This window comes from Myotis brandtii, unplaced genomic scaffold (genome assembly GCF_000412655.1).
Source record: "Myotis brandtii unplaced genomic scaffold, ASM41265v1 scaffold165, whole genome shotgun sequence".
Taxonomy (NCBI): Eukaryota; Metazoa; Chordata; class Mammalia; order Chiroptera; family Vespertilionidae; genus Myotis; species Myotis brandtii.
Window position 1 is genome coordinate 12,676,909 of NW_005356042.1, and position 20,151 is coordinate 12,697,059.

The 20,151-nt window shown below is 45.2% G+C and overlaps 1 protein-coding gene and 1 long non-coding RNA gene across 3 annotated transcripts in view; both read right to left on the minus strand.

Annotated features, from left to right (window-relative positions):
* The window catches only part of WWOX (WW domain containing oxidoreductase), a 935,251-nt gene that overhangs the window by 474,056 nt on the left and 441,044 nt on the right, over nucleotides 1–20,151 (minus strand). The gene's annotated exons all lie outside the window — the stretch shown is intronic.
* LOC106725461 overlaps nucleotides 1–20,151 on the minus strand; it is an 82,971-nt gene that overhangs the window by 49,850 nt on the left and 12,970 nt on the right. The window contains exon 4 of one of the 2 annotated variants that reach the window (XR_001361355.1): nucleotides 11,292–11,589. The exons of the other annotated variant lie outside the window; for it this stretch is intronic. This is a non-coding gene — a long non-coding RNA (uncharacterized LOC106725461). Of the gene's footprint in view, nucleotides 1–11,291; nucleotides 11,590–20,151 lie in introns of those variants that run through there. 2 annotated transcript variants of the gene reach the window in all.

Genomic DNA, 20,151 nt, shown 5'->3' on the forward strand with positions numbered 1-20,151 from the left:
GGGGGAGAGAGAGAGAGAGAGAGAGAGAGAGAGAGAGAGAGAGAGAGAAGAGACATTGATATGAAAGAGAAACATCAATTGGTTGCCTCCCATACACACTCTGACAGGGGATCAAAACTGCAACCTAGGAATGTATCTTGACCAGGAAATATTCCAGTCTTTGGTTAACTATTAAACTATGTGCTGACCCTAAAGGGCTGGGCAGAGTTAGGAAAGAGAGGTTTTTCCTGCATCTGTGATGAATGTGCCTCACACCCAGTATTCCCCCCAGATGCATCCCAATATGGAAACAGGTTCAGCAGGAGCAAAAGAAATAATGGTCAGAATGGGAACTGGCTGTGGACTCGTGATTGTCTTAGCCGACAGAGCCCATGGCCAGAATATAGGGACTTAGCTTGCCCATGAATCTCAACCCTCAGGGGGGTCCTGGTGGCAGGAAAATCAGACAAATGACGTGAGAACTGTGGGTCTGGGCAGCACTGAACTTGACCTGGAACACACAGATGGTGCTCAACAGAATCGATAGATCCCACCAAGGCTGACATTTAAGCGGGGAGAAGCACTAAGAGGGGCTTTGGGCAAAAAAGAAAGGCAACATGAAGCCACAGAAAGATGAATTCGGAGACCAGAGCCCTGGGTTCAAATCCCACCTCTGACTTCTTCCCCCCTCTCCACCCATTGCCTTATCCTGACAACAAGTGAAGCTGTAGAATAGATATTTGCAAAATCCCTTGATTAGGAAATCTGATTCAGTTATATAATAAAAGGGTCATATATTTAATGATTTGTTAAATGGAGAGAAATGGCAAATTATTTGGGGGGCAGAAGGTCTCCTACACAGGTATGTCACACCCAATTGAATACAGCACTTGAGTGTTAATTCTCCACTAAATTGATTGTTGTCTCCCTCCCTCCTTTTCACTTTCCAAGGACCTAAGGCTCTTGATGAAAAGGGAGGAATAATCCTTCCTTTGGTGTCTGTGATCAAGATCTATTTGGTAACCCACTCCTCTAATGCTGCCCGTGCAGAGAAATAATTTCGGCTCCCCGTTAATTTGAGTATTGAACTGAAATTCTGCAGCTGCTTTCTGCCAAGCCTGAAAGCAGAAATTAATTTCAATGACCCAGGCGAGTGGAGGGGAGCTCTGTCAGGTAATTAGTCTTCGTCTCTGCTACTCAGGGTCTATCACTGCGCTAATCCATACATACACCCAGGCATTCCCTGAGTCACTCGCAATCTGCGGGGCCTTTAACTACCTCCTGCTTGGGTTCTCCCAGAGCAGGGCCATCTGCAGGGAAAGGAGGCGGTTCCCTCTCACATTCCCCTTCCTTCTGCCTATGGAGGGCTGGTATAATTCCTGTGGCTGATTTACCTGCTCTTCTCCTGTGTGATGGAGTCTGCCCTTGATTAAGCAGAGCTCTGGGGGGAGAGGACGTGGGGGAGGGGTCCCCCTGCAGCTTTCTGACTGGCCAGTTTATTAATGAAAGAGGCGCCAATATTGATAGCCCTGACTCTACCAGTGCAGCAATTACAGGGTCTGTCCTTCCAGGCTTCTAATTAAAAGGGAGCCTTTCTCCACCAGGGATGGCTCTTATTGTCATATTCACATTCAATTCTGGTTTGGGATGTGGGCACCCCTGCCTTTTCCTTTAGGAAAATCTCCTCCGGGAACCTTAGACCTGAAAAAGTAAACAAAGGTGTGAAAAGCTTTGTTCTCAACTGGGGTCATTCTGAACTCCAGGGAAAAGAAAGGTTTTTGGAGAAGGAACCTGTTTAGAAAAGCAGCCTGTCTCCATCCATGTCTCTTGGAGACACTTCTCTGAGCTTCATGATTTTCATGCTTTTAACCATGAAAGGGGGTAGGGGAGATTCAATAGCAGCTATGATAACTTCCTAAACACCTACTAAAGGACTTTCTATCTGCTTTTAACCCTGAAAATGGAGGCGGGGGTGGGGGGGGAGGGTGTCTCAAACTGAATAGCAGCTATGATGACTTCCTGGGTACTTACTAAAGGACTTTCTATCTGCAGACAGCAACAGTGTGGGGTGAGTCTCAGTGGCTCCATTTTACAGATGAGCAAACTAATGCCCAGGTAGTTGATGACTCTTTCTGATCTGAAGTCCTTCTTCATACTATTCGAGGCACCTAATACCCCAAATCCTGATGGTCAGGCAGGGAGCATCCAGGGTGGAAGCAGATGAATTGAGAATATGGGACATGGGGAGCCTCTCCTTGCCCACCCCACACCCTCCTGCCAACACTGCATGCCAGAATTCTAACCCAGAATGGCCAGCCTGTGGGGGAGTATGATATTTCAAGAGATGTCAAAAATCTGAACTTTCAGGTGAATTATGTCTTAACTGATGGTAATTCACTTGTTAGTGAAGTTCACATTTGTGACCTTCAACACAGTCTCCATCTGTCTCCTTGGAATCATTTTTAACTTGGTGTTTGCTTGTTTGTGTTTTGAACCTTTCATCCATGTGGGAACGCCCAGCTTTTTTGGCCACCTTTGCCACATCCCTGTCCTGTCGGAGTGATCATGCACTATAAACTGCCCAACACAATGTGGAAATTACAGTGGAAACAAACTGTGATCCCCAAACGCCTCTTAAAAAGTCCCTCCACAGTTGGTATCAGATCCTTGCTCTACTTTTGTAACAAATCTCATCCCTCACCCAAGGGAGCCACAGGCAAACCTGCAGTTTGGGGGTTTCTCCCCAACCCCACCTCATCTGCCCAATCCTGAACCAACCCTGCGTTTATTCCTAGTTCAGTAATGAACCAACTATATGACCTTGGGCACTTTCCCCTCTTTTTGTGTGTCTCTCAGTTTTCTCATCTATAAAATGGGAGGATAATTCTGGACCCACCGGTTTGTTGTGAGGCTCCTAAGAGACATGCATGGGAAAGTTTGATCACGTGCCTGTTTTCTGGTAAGGAGGCCTACCAGGCTTGACCTCCTGCAGAAGTGCCTTGCATGTCCTCAGATCCAAGATAGCTGAACTGCACAGGCTTATGGTTCTGAGTTTCTTCTCCAGGAAAATGAAACAGAACAATGATGACTGAACACTGGAGAGCAAGCCAGTCTTTTAGCCTCACTTTTTCTACCTCTAAAGTGGGCTTTCCATGCCTCCCTTATAGGACTGCTGGGAGATTACAAAAGGAAAGCAGGGCCGACACAGTAGGCCTACAGGAAACCAAGCTCCCACTACCAGTTCCCTGGAGGTCTTAATTCTCTTGGTTTAGACTCATCGTGCAGGTTTTATGCTTCAAAGTTCTTTTCTCATGCTTAGCCCTAAAGCTACGAAATGGAAAAAAATCATTTAAAAAACCTGAATCTTCACAGGAGCTACAACAGTGAAATATAATCATTTCTCATTTTGCTGTGAATTCCTAGAAATGACAACATTCCCTTCTGAGAGAGAGAGAGAGAGAGAGAGAGAGAGAGGACACAAATAGAAGAACTCTAATGCTGTAATGCATTTTATTGGAATCAAAAGTGCTCTCTGGCCTCTGACCCCCTCCCATCCCCTTCAGTCTGCTGCTGGGGGCACCAGAGAAAGTCAGAACCATTGGTCTGGTGTCGAGTAGCACTGCCATCCACATTCTATGAGAGTCAATTGCAATTAACAGGGCTATTCAGAATGGCAGGTTCAGGACAGACAAAGGGAGCACAGTCAGATCTTATCAAAACCCAAGGCCAGCTGGCTGGGTCTTTCCTAGGCTGTTTGCACAGAAAAAAAAATAAATAAATAAATAAAAAATGGTGGTGGGAGAAGAGCTGGGTAGGGAAGGATGCTGGATTAAAAGGGGAGTGGAAAGAAGCGAGGCATCTGAGTAGGGAGGTTTAAACACAGAAAAACAGACTCTGGAGCTCACCCATTGGGTTCAGATTCTGACTTTGTCCCTGGCTGCTGAGGACAGGAGGCAGGTCACTAACCCCTCCAGGCCTTATCTTTAAAATGGGAAAAGCAACTGCACCTTCCTATTTTTAAAATTGTTTTGTGAAAGAATGTTTGCAAAATGCTGAGGGTAGAGCTTGGTACCTGGCAGTTGTTCTGAGAAGAGCTTGGCTTGGCGTGGGATGGAGATCTGGAGATCCAGGAGACAAGTGGATTCACCTTTCATCCATGTGGGAACGCCCAGCTTTTTTGGCCACCTTTGCCACATCCCTGTCCTGTCGGAGTGATCATGCACTATAAACTGCCCAACACAATGTGGAAATTACAGTGGAAACAAACTGTGATCCCCAAACGCCTCTTAAAAAGCCCTCCACAGTTGGTATCAGATCCTTGCTCTACTTTTGTAACAAATCTCATCCCTCACCCAAGGGAGCCACAGGCAAACCTGCAGTTTGGGGGTTTCTCCCCAACCCCACCTCATCTGCCCAATCCTGAACCAACCCTGCGTTTATTCCTAGTTCAGTAATGAACCAACTATATGACCTTGGGCACTTTCCCCTCTTTTTGTGTGTCTCTCAGTTTTCTCATCTATAAAATGGGAGGATAATTCTGGACCCACCGGTTTGTTGTGAGGCTCCTAAGAGACATGCATGGGAAAGTTTGATCACGTGCCTGTTTTCTGGTAAGGAGGCCTACCAGGCTTGACCTCCTGCAGAAGTGCCTTGCATGTCCTCAGATCCAAGATAGCTGAACTGCACAGGCTTATGGTTCTGAGTTTCTTCTCCAGGAAAATGAAACAGAACAATGATGACTGAACACTGGAGAGCAAGCCAGTCTTTTAGCCTCACTTTTTCTACCTCTAAAGTGGGCTTTCCATGCCTCCCTTATAGGACTGCTGGGAGATTACAAAAGGAAAGCAGGGCCGGCACAGTAGGCCTACAGGAAACCAAGCTCCCACTACCAGTTCCCTGGAGGTCTTAATTCTCTTGGTTTAGACTCATCGTGCAGGTTTTATGCTTCAAAGTTCTTTTCTCATGCTTAGCCCTAAAGCTACGAAATGGAAAAAAATCATTTAAAAAACCTGAATCTTCACAGGAGCTACAACAGTGAAATATAATCATTTCTCATTTTGCTGTGAATTCCTAGAAATGACAACATCCCCTTCTGAGAGAGAGAGAGAGAGAGAGAGAGAGAGAGGACACAAATAGAAGAACTCTAATGCTGTAATGCATTTTATTGGAATCAAAAGTGCTCTCTGGCCTCTGACCCCCTCCCATCCCCTTCAGTCTGCTGCTGGGGGCACCAGAGAAAGTCAGAAGCATTGGTCTGGTGTCAAGTAGCACTGCCATTCACATTCTATGAGAGTCAATTGCAATTAACAGGGCCATTCAGAATGGCAGGTTCAGGACAGACAAAGGGAGCACAGTCAGATCTTATCAAAACCCAAGGCCAGCTGGCTGGGTCTTTCCTAGGCTGTTTGCACAGAAAAAAAAATAAAAAGAAAAAATGGTGGTGGGAGAAGAGCTGGGTAGGGAAGGATGCTGGACCAAAAGGGGAATGGAAAGAAGCTAGGCATCTGAGTAGGGAGGTTTAAACACAGAAAAACAGACTCTGGAGCTCACCCATTGGGTTCAGATTCTGACTTTGTCCCTGGCTGCTGAGGACAGGAGGCAGGTCACTAACCCCTCCAGGCCTTATCTTTAAAATAGCAAAAGCAACTGCACCTTCCTATTTTTAAAATTGTCTTGTGAAAGAATGTTTGCAAAATCCTGAGGGTAGAGCTTGGTACCTGGCAGTTGTTCTGAGAAGAGCTTGGCTTGGTGTGGGACGGAGATCTGGAGATCCAGGAGACAAGTGGATTCTTCAAGCAAGCACGCCAGGGAAATCAAACAGCACACAGACAGGTGACCAGGCTGAAAGCAACTCCCTATCCACCTGGTGGAACCAGGTATGGGGAACCCCTGGGAGGGGAAGTTCATGGGTGCTGATGTAAACTGCAGAGCTCCCATAGGTGGGGTGGGGAGACACATACTGTAGTAGGCCCTGGGCTGGGAGAACATTGACCAGCCCACTGGTCCCTCACCCATCACTCTATTTTGGCACATCCCCTACAAAATGCTTAAGTTTCTTTTCAAGCAGAGGGGCTTGAGCACCAACTGTGTGCTTTGCTCTGGGCCATTTACTAAGAGGCACCCAGAAAACAACCTGTCCAGTCCCCTCTACTTTGTTTCTTTGTTATAAGAATGACTAGAGGCCTGGTGCACGAAATTCATCCACGGGTAGGGTCCCTAGGCCAGGCTGGCGATCAGGGCCAATCTGTGGGGCGACCTACAGGGCGATTGGGGAGGGGAGGGGTCCACCGGCATCCAGCTTGGCTGGCCTGGGGCCTGAGGGCTGGAGGCAGCTCCTGCATTGAACGTCTGCCCCTGGGTGGTCAGTGCACGTCATAGCAACCAGTCGTTCCACCGGTCATTCTGCTGTTCGGTCGATTTGCATATCAGCCTTTTATTATATAGGATGTCAGGGACTAAGGAAGTGTGATTCCATAGAAAGTTCCAGAGAAGCCTAATTTCAAATGCCAGGTGGGCCACTGATGAGCAACATGCCCTTGGACCTGTGGCTAGGACTGTTTAAAGGCCCATCTTTAACAAGGAGGCAGGAATACTTATCATCGCAGGGTTATGTGAGCATAAGTCAAAAATGTGGGAGGCGGGGTGGGTGTTCAATGTGTGCAATGTATTTATTATTCCAGCTTCCTTGCTGGGCTCTGAATGGACAGGCACTGGCTGGCTCACACCATCAGCCTGTCTCAAATGGGCACATGCCCGTCTGGAACTGGGCAGACAAGGGGAGCAAGTCCAAACCACACCAGCCTCTTCAGCCAGATGAGGAATTCTTCCCAACGCACAGGCCCTCAGCCTGCTCTTATGAAGTCTTTAATGATGGTGCTCACGCCGGCAGCATGAAGAAGTTATCTGAAGGAGCAAATTAACTGGAGGTTGACTACTTCTTGATCCTCTTCCAAAAACAAAAGCACAACCCCAGGGAAGGCAGGAGACTCCTCTCTATTTTTACTTTCCTAGCGAAGCTGCCTGTTTTTGTTCGCACGTCTTGGTAATTGAGCACATACCTTTCAGACCCTCTCAGAATTCCAGAAACTTGAGGCTAAAATATCCATTCGTTTAAATTTTTTAGAGTTCCCATGGAGCTAGAGAAAAGGGGGTCATTATGAGTGAGCAAACGGACAGAATGGTGGAGGAAGAGAACAGCTGCTCCATTTTCTATCAAGAAAAAAATAATAATACCAGCAAAACCTCATTAAGTCAGTATTGGTTTATTTAAAAGAGCTTATCATTTGCACTAACTATTCCCCAATCAACCGGATGCCTCTATTGTAATCTTCTTTAATGTTGAAAGTCTGATAATTAAATATATTAATATATCAGGACAGGCTTTATTTGAAGGCACATGGTGTTTTGTATGATATCTCTAAGTGTCCTGCAGAGCAATCAGTGCATAGTAGGTGTTCAATAACCCTGAGCTTCGTTCCCCTGCATTTTGTATTATAAGAGCTTTAACCTGGGCTATAATGTATCTAGTCCTTATCAATAACAATGTATTTCCGTTTTAATATACTACCTTTTATTAAACTGGAGCCACAAACTCTTAATAGCAAGGCCTGTCCAAGGCCCTTTAATCACCACTGTTGTGCAGATGTCTCTCCTAGGAAAACACGGGCAATGCTCAGCAGCCAGGATGGGGACTGCCCATCCACCTTCATGTTGGCAGAATGAGTTACAGGATTGTATTATCAATGCAATTAGGCCAGGCTCCCTCTGCACTTCCACGGCAGACCTCTCGGCTCTGTACAATAAGAGGCACTTCCCTCTGTGACCTGGTTTCCAAAGCATTTTTCCCCCTAAAGTGGTCACCACTGATGCCTGCATGGAAAAGCCAACTTCTGAGTTTGTGCTTGCTTGCCACTCTGAGTTTTTCCAACATGGTACCCAGGTCAAGGGCAAGCGGACACGTAGTGCTTTTGACATGGCAATGACGCCAATACTAATGAGCATGATGTTGGCACTGCTGATGATGACATGGATGATGTTGATGTTGCTGATGATGGCATGGGTGATGCTGACGGTGCCAGCTCAGTACTCCGCACCTACTGTGCTAGTCCCTGTGTGAGAGCTCTATGAGCATCTTCAGCATTTAATCCTTCTAATAACTCTGAGGAAGGAACTGTTAATTTTTAGATGAAGAAACTGATGCTTAGAGAGAAGAGTGACTTGCTCAAGGCCCAGGAAATAAGTGGCCCAACCAGGACATGGACCCAGGTGTGCGACTTCTAATTCTTCAAGTTACACAATACTAACCTTGTGTCTTTGTCTGCTTGGCTGCTATGACAAAATACCACAGATTGGGTGGCTTAAACAACAGACATTTATGTCACATAGTTCCAGAGGCTGAGAAATCTAATATTAAGGCACAACCTACAGATTTAGTGTTTGGTGAGAGCTCTCTTCTTGGCCTGAAGAAAGCTGCTTTTCCTCCGTTCATGGAGAGAGAGACAGAGAGACAGAGAGACAAAGAGATAGAGAGACGGAGAGGGAGAAAGAGAGAGAGAGAGAGAGATCTGTTCTTCTCTTTTACAAGACATCACGAGAGACCCACTCTCGTCATGGCATATAAACCTAAACACCTCCCAAAGGCCCTGCTTCCAAAGACTATCACATTGGGGGTTAGGACTTCAATGTATGAATTTGGAGGCAATGCATTCAGTATATAACAACCCATTTCAAGCGAGTCTGTCTCCCCTCTTGCCTGGTCGGAAACAGCACATCAGAACCCTTGTCCTCCTTCCCAGATGAGCTGTGTCGGAGGTCCCTCAGTCAGGATCTCAGGCAGTGTGGCCCAGACCCAGGTCTACCCGCCATCCTTCATTAGGCCTCCTGGGTGATGGATTAAATACCAATACCTTTAGGAATCAGAATTTCAACACATGAATTTGGGAAGCAGGGAACATTCATTCAGACCATAGCATTGAGGGAAGGGAGCATCTTTCGGTGGTTATATCAACACCTCCCTCCTTTTCCTCTCCTTTTCTTGACCTGGTCTGACCTAGTCCCACACCCCCTCCAAATACATAAATAACATCCACAGCATGAGGAGAGGAAGAATCCAAGAGATGGACTTAAGGGTAGAAGTTGCAGACCAGCTCAGTAATAACTGCTAATGCTGAGACATGATAACCTACTGTGTACCTAGTACCATGTTGAATGCTTTAGTGAATGGTATAATTTATTCCTCACTTTCTTCCACAATATCCTAGTAAGAAGATACAGGTATTAACCCAGTGTGCATAGAAGAAAACACAGTTTAGAAAGACAAAGTCACTTTGCCAGTTGTTGAAAGTGATGATTCAGTTGAACTCTAAAGGGTGAGAAGGAACACAATAGCTAAAGCAGGAGGGGAAGAGGACTCCAGGCATCGTCAATAGCCTGTGCAAAGGACCTGTGACAGGATGAGGAGGGGGAGGGTCGACAGGGTAGAAGGGGAGGTGAGAGTAGGTTGCAGATTGGCAGAGCATTGCACGATCTGATAAGGATTTTGGTTTTTATCCCAAGGGATATGGAGAGCCAGTGAAGGGATTAAGCAGGGAGTGGAGAACAGGGTGGTGGCAAGATCAGATTTCTATTTTAGAGAAATGACTCTAACTTGCCCCTGAAGAAGGGATTTCAAGAGAGGCAAGAGGGTGAGCAAGATGCCAGTTAGGAATCTTACTGACCACGCTGCTATAAACAGCACTAACTCACAGATTCAGAATTCCTCATACTGTTACCAAGTGTGCTGCCAGGAGACAAAGAAAGACCAGACTGTGTGTGTGTGTGTGTGTGTGTGTGTGTGTGTGTGTGTGTGTCTGTGCGCGCGCGCGTGCGCGCGCGCGCGCGCGCGAGCTGAGGGGAGGAGGGACAGTAAGACACAAGTGAAAGAGATTTCCTGTTTTAGAGTCTTTTAAGTGACATAAGAACCCCAAAGGGAAAAGTCCAACATGGAAAAGCAAGCAGCGGTGCCCTTTGAGAAGTTTTTATTTTATTTTAACTTTGCTTAATCTACTTACATTCAAATTTTGAAATATGTATGCACGATAAAACACTGAAGTTATGGTCTATTGGGTTAAAAATCCACTTTTTGGAATGGGTTCAAGGAAAAATTTATACAAAAGACTTCCGAGTGGAAAGTAATTCTGCAGATGAAATAGAATGGAAGCATCCACTATATACACCCCTTGCAAGATACTAGTACATGTAAGATGAGGAGGGGTCTCAAACCATCACCAATGGGAGGTTCAAAACAGCGGCCTCTTAACCCCTCAGGGAACCAGCTGGAAGGGAAGCGCCTGGCTAGTCCTCAGCATCATCATTCATACTTTTCCAAGGATACAGCCTCTTCCTTTCATAATTCATTTGAAACCAATAAATTGACCCCCAATTTAAAACAGTGAAATTCCATTCTAGCATGCTACTCACAAAGCATGGGGTGACCTGGTGTTTATTTTGCAAAGTTCCAGACAAAGAAATATAAAAAAAAATACTGGAAAAAATCCATCAACAAGCATTTCTGTGCTTATTCTGTGTAATTATCCTTGTATGGAGAGGCATACAAAAAAAGAGGGAAATATGGTTCTTATTCTTAAGTATTTGGCAATCCTCTTAGAGGGTGCTTCTGGGCTCTGAGTGTGCATCAGAACCACCTGGAGAGCTAGACAGAAATGCAGATCCTTGGCACCCACACTCCCTCCCAACCGCTGGACCGAGTGTGTATTAGTGTCCACACAGGTCCTGGGAATCTGTATTTTAAGCAAACAGAGAGGCTTCTGATGGGGGCTGGGATTTTGAATCACCAAAATGAAAAGAGAGAGAATGCACAGGAAACATTAGCACAGAATCGGACAGAAGGAAGAAGTCCTAGTACATATCCATCAGCACCTCTACCCAAAGTGGCATTCTTTAGTCGGCCACCATGACTGGTGTCAAGCATCAGTCTTTGCTTTACATTTCCACAGAGGGCACAGGTTCTTCATGTGGAAGCTTGTTCCACTGTAGGACCACCATTTACTGTCCTCTGAAGGGCCTTCAAAACACTGGAGCTTCCTGCGTCTTCATCCTGTTTACCTCCCTTGATCTGAATGCTACATGTTTGTCAACACTGCCTAAGGGGCCACTCTTGCCAAAGCCCAACATGTCTGAAATAGCCATATACTCGCCTTCACACCTTTTACCTGTCCGGTAAACTTTTTGAAAGTCAAAGAGAGTTAGAAGAGTTGACACTCATGTTCTTGCTTCATATTCCCACTTTCTTTCCTAAAACTTCAGAAATTATCTATTTAATCATTTGTTCCAGACTTTTCATAGGGATTGGCATTATTTATTTCTTGTCCCTGTTAACCATTCTTCTTTCCCCGACCCCTACTCCACATTCATTCTTCTTCTTTCTTTTTATGAGTTCAGTTCTGGCTCTTTTATTTCTCTCTATTGATTTTTACCAAAATAATTAACAGAATACCTGAGGTTTCCTTGGTGACTTCTTTTTGGCATCGTGAGTGATCACTCAAAGACTTGTAATATCATAGAACATCAGAATTTGAAGGAGCCTTGGGGACCAGCCAGGCAAACCCTTCACTATGCAGATGAATAAATTAGGGTGCAGAGAGGACACAGGTCAAACTGAGATGCCCAAGTTGGGGACTGAGGCAGCATTAGGACTCGGGTCTTCTTTCTGGATGATTACTTTTGGACAGCCTGCCTTGTTTGGGACTTGGAAACCTGGCTGTGTGGTCAAACAGATTCTAAGGTCCATCCTCTCTGGGAGGTATGGTGACAAACACACTAAGAAAGAGAGTGGCCTATATGGTTCATAATTCATATAGAGTAAAATGTTAAATGAGAGAGAAAACTCACCCATACTCCTAACTGCTTTAGTGTGAGTTTTATAAAGGAGAAAGCAGTGCCACTGAAAGACCAGAAATCAGGGCAGCATGCTGCCCTTTGCATATGTGTGTGGGATGGAGGAGGCGGGGAGGAACACAAACAAAACACAAAAGGATATGAAAATGGACCTTACCCTGATAGCCATACATCAAAAGAACATGGGAGTCAACTGAAAGAGCCCCTGGTGGCCAAACCACTGGGAAATAAAGTAAAGTTGTATTGGATAATAACCCAAAGTATAAAGTAAATATCCATGAGCCCACACAGATAGAAATAAATAAGTGGGGGAGGAGAGACAAATCCCCCATGCAGAAAAATTCCTAAGAGTTCATGTAGACAGACACTCTGCCTACAAGGGTTGAGAGCATAAGTCCCCTTAAGTGGGGGCTGCACACAGGAACTTTCCTCCAAAAAGAACAGCATGGAATGTATGGGAAAAGAGTAACTACAGTGGAGAAAGCTGACAAGCACTACCCCAGCCAGTGAAAAAGGTCAATATCACAGTAATATGTCATGTTGATAACATTGTCCTTGACAGGATTTGATGAGAAGGGCATTTCACCTATATGTCTTCTTCCCCAAAACCCACAACCTCAGTCTAATAATGAAAACAAACCAGACACATTTCCTTACTGGGGTATCCTATATAATAAAAGCCTAATATGCAAATTGTTCCCTCAGGCAGTTGGTCGACCAGGAGTTCAACTGAGAGACCCGGAGTTCGACAGCTCACTATGATGTGCGCTGACCACCAGGGGGCGGTGCAGAACATGGCAGGCATTGGTGACAAGGTGCTGACAGCAGGCAGCAGTGGAGGTGCTGCCAGCAGTGATGGGCCCTGACGAGGGACCGCGGTGAATGGTGGAGCAGGTGAGTGGGCGGCACCAGGCCAAGGCGGGGTGCCAGGCAGGCTGCGGGGCTGCAAGGCTGGGGGCATGAGCTGAGGCTGTGAGCCTGGGACCAGGAGCTGGGGCCAGATCCCCAATGGCCACCCCAAGGGACCCCACCCATACATGAATTCGTGCACCAGGCCTCTAATCTTACATAATCCCCAACCAGTCCTCCTCAAAAGTATCAAAAACAAGAAGTCTGAGAAATGGTCATAGCTCAGAGAAGTCTAAGGAGACATGTAACTAAACACACTGTGGGATCCTGGATGGGATCCTGGAACAGAAAAAAGGTCTTTAGGTAAAAACTAGGAAATCTGTATAAACTATAGACTTTAGTTAATAATAATATATTAATATTGTTTCTGTAGTTGTAATAAATGTACCAAATAATGTAAGATGTTAATAACAGGGGAAACTGGGTGTAGGTATATGGGAACTGTGTACCATTGTCTCAATTTGATTGTAAACCTAAAAACAAACAAACAAACAAAAAACCATTCAAAACATAAATTCTATTTCAAAAAATAAATATACATGCTAAATAAAGTAAAAGAATAGCATGTAGAAAAGCACATGCCATTCTAGAGGTGGACTGGGGATTCTGTGACTAGGGATCTTGAGGGTCCCAGTTATCCTTGAAGAGGGCATGCAAGTCCTAGGTGCACCAGCCCCAGTGGATGAGCAAACCATGGGGTCCAGAGAGGGATTGTGGTCACCCCAGAATAAGGGTCAAATTGAAGCTGACCTCATAAAGCTCAGTTGTCAGGAAATGATTTGTGATGTTCTCTAGCGATGGTTAGTAACTTGGAAGTGGTAGCCAGGTCTTATACCTGTTGGGATCTATGACATGTAAGTAGCAACAAATCAAAGGAGGTATGGAGTATCAGCAAGAACATCTTCCAAAGACTCGTGTTCTAGTGATACACACAGAACTCTGGACTGGCCAGGCCGCTAGCCAGGCTTTGCAAGGGGTCATGATGTTCTCACATTTTAGGTTCAATGGAAAATGTCCTAGAGGTGAATGCCACCTTTCATAACCATGTCAGCATTTAGAACTGTGTTCAAAAGATCCTGTTCCTTTAGGCAAACAAATTCAAGCCAGAAATTGTATGGGGAATGATACTTTCTTGTTCACCATTGTGCCATTCTACAATAAATAATTTCCAGTCAGGGTACTAGAGAATTCCAAATGATAGACATATTATGTTCATGAAAGACAACTTTAAGAAAAATCTTTCTGCAATAAAAGTGAGGGCTCCACCCCCCTTCTTGGCATCCCAGCTTGCTATAGAAATGAGTGATTTTCTGAATTTCTGCCAAGTTAGATGGTTCAGCATGCTATTAGATTAGTCTGTTTATACAGAAACAGCCAAAAATAGGAAACACACAGAAGCTATTAAAGATATTGTCCTGAGAGGGAAAGATTTGAATGGTTTTCTTACTGCAAGTGGGAAATAAGATATGAGTCAGTATTAATGTGATAAAGAAGTTAATGCGTTCTAAAGCAAACCCTTGGTTTCTTCATCTTGTTTCAGAGGTGACAATAAAAGGCACATGCAGACAATTATTTAGGGTTGGGTGAGCATGGAAGGTAGTGAACACTTTAGATATAACTCCCCTTCAGAAAATAGGGCTGTGGCACAAAGGGGGTTTTCAAAGGGAAAGATGGTTCCAGCAAAAATAAAATATAAAATAAAATAACAACCACGCCCACCCCCACAAAAACAAAATTCCAGATTCCAAGATTAAGTATATTTTTAAAAAGGTTTCAGAAATTCAAAAGTGAAATTCCAATTTCACTTCTGCCCTTGGGTTGCTCTGTGATCGAATGGAAATCATATGACCTCTCAGGTCAATGCGATTCAAGACGGAGGACTTATATTGACTTCTACTTGTAAGACGATGTGGTTCTTACTCTCCTCATTTATAAGTGGACGGCGAGACCTGTACCATGAAGTCACCTCGTTTTTTCCTCCATGAGTCGCAAGGTGACGTCTGGAGGAAAGACAGTGCCGCATTGTGGTATGTGAGCTGTTCCTGACAACATCTCAGAATATGTGTGTGACTCTGGAAGTGGACGTGTGTCTAAATACCCATATGAAGCCCAGGATAATATATTATTTTCGTCTTTATTTGTAGTTGAAAGTCACAAAAAATAGGGTTTTCTACAAAATAAATATTTCTAATGGTGTAATAACCTTTTAGGCTGTCCTCCGGGTCCTGGTGAGTAACTCAGAACTCTCTGAGCAAAGAATATTAAAGAATGCATTCATTTTAAATTGCTGTGTAACAAATTATCACAAACTTAGCCTCTGAAAACAACACCATTATTATGTTACGGTTTCCTTGGGTCAGAAGTGTGGGCATGGCTTAGCTGGGTTCTCAGCCAGGCTAACATCCAGATAACAGCTGGGCTGAGGTATCACCAGAGGCATAGCTGGGAAATTCAATCACCTTTAACTCCTTTAGGTTGTTGGCAGAATGTATTTCCTTGAGGTTGTAGGACTGACACCCCATTTCCTTGCTGTCCATTTTGGGCCACGGGCCTTCTGCAGTTGTGTCATGTGGCACTCTCACAATACGACAGCTTACTTCTCTAATGCCACCAATGGGGAGTATCTCTGACCTCGGTGCCTCTTCAAGGGTTTTTTACTTAAGTCAGGCCCACCCAAAATGATCTCCCTTCTGATTAACTTAAAATCAACTGAATTGGGACCTTAATTATATCTGCAAGATCTCTTTACTTTGTCACATAATGTAGCCTAATCGAGGAGGTGACATCCCATCATCTTTTTCATCTTCTATTGGTGAGAAGCAAGTCACAGGTTCTGCCCACATTTAATGGGAGGAGGGATCATACCAGGGTGTGGATGCAAGAAGGTGGGAGTCATTGGGCCCACCTTAGGATCCATCTGCCAATCAGCGGAAGAAAATACAGGGGTTCACTTCTCAAGAAAATGTCATCACAGTATGGACAGAATTACTTCATTTATGAGTGTGAGCTTAGAATCTAGGTGCAGGTGCAAAGGAGGGTGGAGAGAAAAAAAAGAAAGAGCCCCATAGTTTTTCCAAATAATCAGAGTTTTTCAAGGTTTTCCTAGAAGCATCTATTGCCAGTATTATGTAATAAAATGCAGGTACGCTTAAAATGTACAGTTACACTTTAGTAGCTGACAACTGGGCAACCCAATACCTCCTTCAACTGGTGCAACAATGAACATGGACATGGGGAGCATGGAAGTATCAAGAAAAGGCAAGGCAGGTTCAAAGGCCTGGGTTCTCAGCCCAGAACAACACAAAGTTCAAGGTGGACAGTGAATAATCGAACGCTATATGCCGGCCAATAAAGGCTAAGTTCAGAGGCCTCCCAATATGAGAAAAACAGGAACGTGTCTGGGGTAGAAGAAATGGAAGCTGAAGGAGGAAAAGAATAAGCAACACCAGGAAGGAAAGAGGCATTCGTCTACAGGACAGATGAAGGAGAGAAAGGGGAGAAGTTGAGAAAAGGAGAGAAAGGAGATGAGGGAGAAAGTGAAGCAATTTCCATACAAGAAGGACTTGAGTGGTGGTGAGGAGGGGCAGGAGGGGGCATGAACAAATGTAGCCATCAGTTAACTGGAAAGTTCAGTTAACCAGAATGAGATGCCAGGTAAGTAAAATCCCACTGAGCTTGGCAGGCCTACTCTGGCCATTAACTTTAATGTTTTTCCGAACCCCAGCACTTTCACAGGTGTGAGTTAAAACCATCTGGTTTCTGTACTCTGCCCTGACTATTAAAACCTAGCATCTTCAAAGATACATTGTGGAGCGAGAGGGGAGTGGGGGAAGAGATAGGAGGTAAAAGGCTTTACCGCATGCTTAACCTTCACAAGAAGGTTAAGTAACTTTTGAGTGGAATTACTTTATTTTGAAATTGCAATGTAATAAAATAAAATATGGTGAGACGTTTTAATATACAGAAACAGAGCCTGGGCAAATAAATGCTCAAAACAAAATCCCAATGAAATAAATGCAGTGTGCAGTGACCCCGACATGACAAATGAAAAAAGAAATAAACTTAGGGGGAAATCCATATACAAAAGCATGTCTCTACGGTAGTGATGTTTCTAAATTTGACACAGTTGCAAGTAGAGCTCTCTACAGATTATTTCTATGCAAATATGCATTTAGCCAATGTAAGAGTGTGCAAAAAATTCTAAATATATTTCTTAAAAATCAATTCTTGTGCAGTACAAGTGAATCAAGAAGCAAGAAATACACCACTACATATTAAAATGTGACCAATGTGAACTTGTCAGAAGACAAGCTTCTGAGACCTGGGTGGCAGGAAACTGCCCCACACTGCCCGATGTCTATGTCTAGTCTAGAGAAGATGGTAAAAGCACCTCTGCTGTGGATGCAGCTACTCTCTCCCTTCCAGGGACAAAGCTTGAGCCTTGAGAGTGCCAAGTTCCCACTGATATGGCTCCTTCCCATTGATATAGAAAGTTCTACACAAGGCTGCATGCAGCCAACTTGTAAAACACAGAGCACCCAGATTGATTGAAGGCGCTCCCCAGAGATTCCAAATCCAGGCAATAAACAGGTTCTTAGCAGAAAGCTCTCTGCCTGTCTCCTTCAGCACCTTAGCAACCATCCCTCCTAAGTACCCTATTTAAACAACCCGATGTTTCCTGGTTAGGCCAGTTCCTTCTATTTCACACCAGAGTGAAAGGTATACATAATGGTCTTTATTTGTCCTTTTTACCATTAGTCAATACGGATACCCTCTTGATCAGCTGTGTGTCTAACACTTTCCTAGGTTTTCTAAATTCATTATTAACTAGAGAGTGTCTCCCTACCATTTGACAAAAGAGGAAGCTGAGGGGAGAGATCCATCTGCCTTTCCAGTGTGCTAGGGTTAATTAGGAGCAGAGCAGGGTCTAATGGAATCCAGATAAAGGTGAGGCATACGATTTTTCTACTGTAACCATGGTCTCTCTTTGCTTTTATATTTACACATTGAATCACACAACTGAGGTTAGAAATTATACAGCAGCAGTGGCTGAAAGGGGACACAGGAGGGTTGCTGGAGTACTAGAATGATCCTGTGTATTAATGAGGGTTACTCATGCGTGTGGGCGTGTGCCAATTTATTGAGATAGACATGTGAAGTGTGTGCCCTGTTCTGCTTATATTTACCTAAACAAAGAGGGACAGTAGCCTGGATGAGGCCCCTGCGCCTGCAGTAACCCTGAGGGTGTGTGCTTCTCCAACTCCAGGCCTCTCACTTGGGAAAGATCCACACGGGGCACATCTCAGACACCAGTGAAAAAGCTTATCATGTGAGTGTTGGATCATGAACCAATGCAGGTCACTGGGAAGGGACTCCAGACTTTCTCCTCTCCCTCTCAGTTCTATCTTGGGGGGGGGGGGGGCAAGGGGCTCTCACAAGTCTTATACACAAGTAAGGATTAAAGAAATTCTATGTTTCCTGCACTAAACACTGACTCTGTCCAAGAAGAGGTCTGTAGTGGGCTGAACTCTGTCCCTCCAAAACTCTTATGTTGAAGTCCTAACCTCTAGTTCCTCAGAATAGGACTGCATTTGGAGACAGGGCTTTGAAAGAGGTAAATAAGGTAAAATGAGGTCATCAGGTGGGCCCTAATCCAGCTGGTGTCCTTACAGGAAAGGAGATAGAACACAGACACAGCGAGAAGAGCATGTGAGGACACAGGAAGAAGGTGGCCATCTGCAGGCGAGGAGAGGCCTCAAAGGAACCCCGCCCTCTGACGCTGTGATCTCAGACTTCCAGCCTCCAGAGCTGAGAGAATATTTTTTGTTATTTAAGCCACCCACTCTGTGGTACTTTGTTGGGCTGCTCTGGGAAACTAATACAAGGTCCAACATGAGAACTGATTCAGTGTTTTCCCAGTGGGATGCAAAGTGTCTAAGTGCAAGGTGTGTGAAGTCAGGGACCCTGGAACACATCTTAAGGATTCTCTCCTGCCCACCTCAGAAGAGACAGGACACAACCCCAAGAAATCCATGGGGCTTCTTCATGTAGCTGCTCACTTGTGCCACCTGTGTTCACACCAAGTCCCTGCACTGAGCTTCCTCAATACTGTAACCAGATCAATTCCATGCAGTAATTGGGCCAATAGGCAAAGCCACAAGTCTGAACACGTTTTAAACGAAACTGACCAGTCAGCTGGGAGAACTGAACAAAGTGGCCAGGCTGTTTATCTGGCAGCGGACATGTTAAAAAGTCTGGCAAGGGTGCCTAGATCATCAAGCCGGATTCTGTCTCTTCTCAGATGGTGTTCACTATCTTAAATGTGTCCCTTGTTTAAACAAAACAAACATCAGATAAATTCTACTTGCTCCCATACTTTTTAAAAAAAGCTATGTGCATGTGAGTACATATGCATAAGCATGTGTGCACACACCTGGATAAAGCAGAGAACAACTCTCATACCAGCTTTGGGAGGCCACGGAGGCCATGAGACAGAGGGTAGAAGAATCTAGATGGGGCTGAGGAAGCTCACTAATGTCATTTTCTTGAAGGAGATTTAACCTACTGCTTTCCTAATACAGCATTTACTCCTTCCCTTCCTTGTTTCCTTTCACACACATATATATCTTCAGCCAAGGACATGCTTTCATTGCTTTTAAAGAGAGAGAAAGGGGGAAAGAGAAACATCAGTGTGAGAAATGTTGATCAGTTGCCTCCTGTACACACCCAACTGGGGATCACACCCGCAACCCAGGTATGTTCCCTGATCAGGAATCGAACCGGCAACCTTTTGGTGTACTGGATGATGCTCCAACTGGCTGAGCCACCTGGCCAGGGCTCACACATATTTTTGAAACTACTATGTATCAAGTCCTGGAATAGGTGGAAAAGAGAAGATGTGGCCCAGGACTCAGAGGACTGGGGTCTGAGCCAGGAGCTTGGGATCTCCCATGAGCCCATTCTAGAGTGGCTATGCCCTATCTGACTAGAGGCAGGGTACACAAGAAGTGTGAAGTCCCTGCCATGTTTATGTAATACTAGAGGCCCGGTGCACAAAAATTTGTGCACTGGGGGCGGGGGGAGGGGGGGTCCCTCAGCCCGGCCTGTGCCCTTTCGCAGTCTGGACCCCTCGGGAGATAACGACTTGCTGGCTTAGGCCTGCTCCTGGGTGGCAGAGGGCAGGCCCAATCCCTAGGTGCAGCCCCTGGTCGGGCTCAGAGCAGGGCTGATTGGGGAGTTGGGGCGCCGCCCCCTGTCATGCACAGAGCAGGGCGGATTGGGAGGTTGCAATGCCACCCTCAGTCATGCTCAGGGTAGGGCCAATTGGGGGGTTGGGGCACCGCCCCCTATCACACTCAAGGCAGGGTC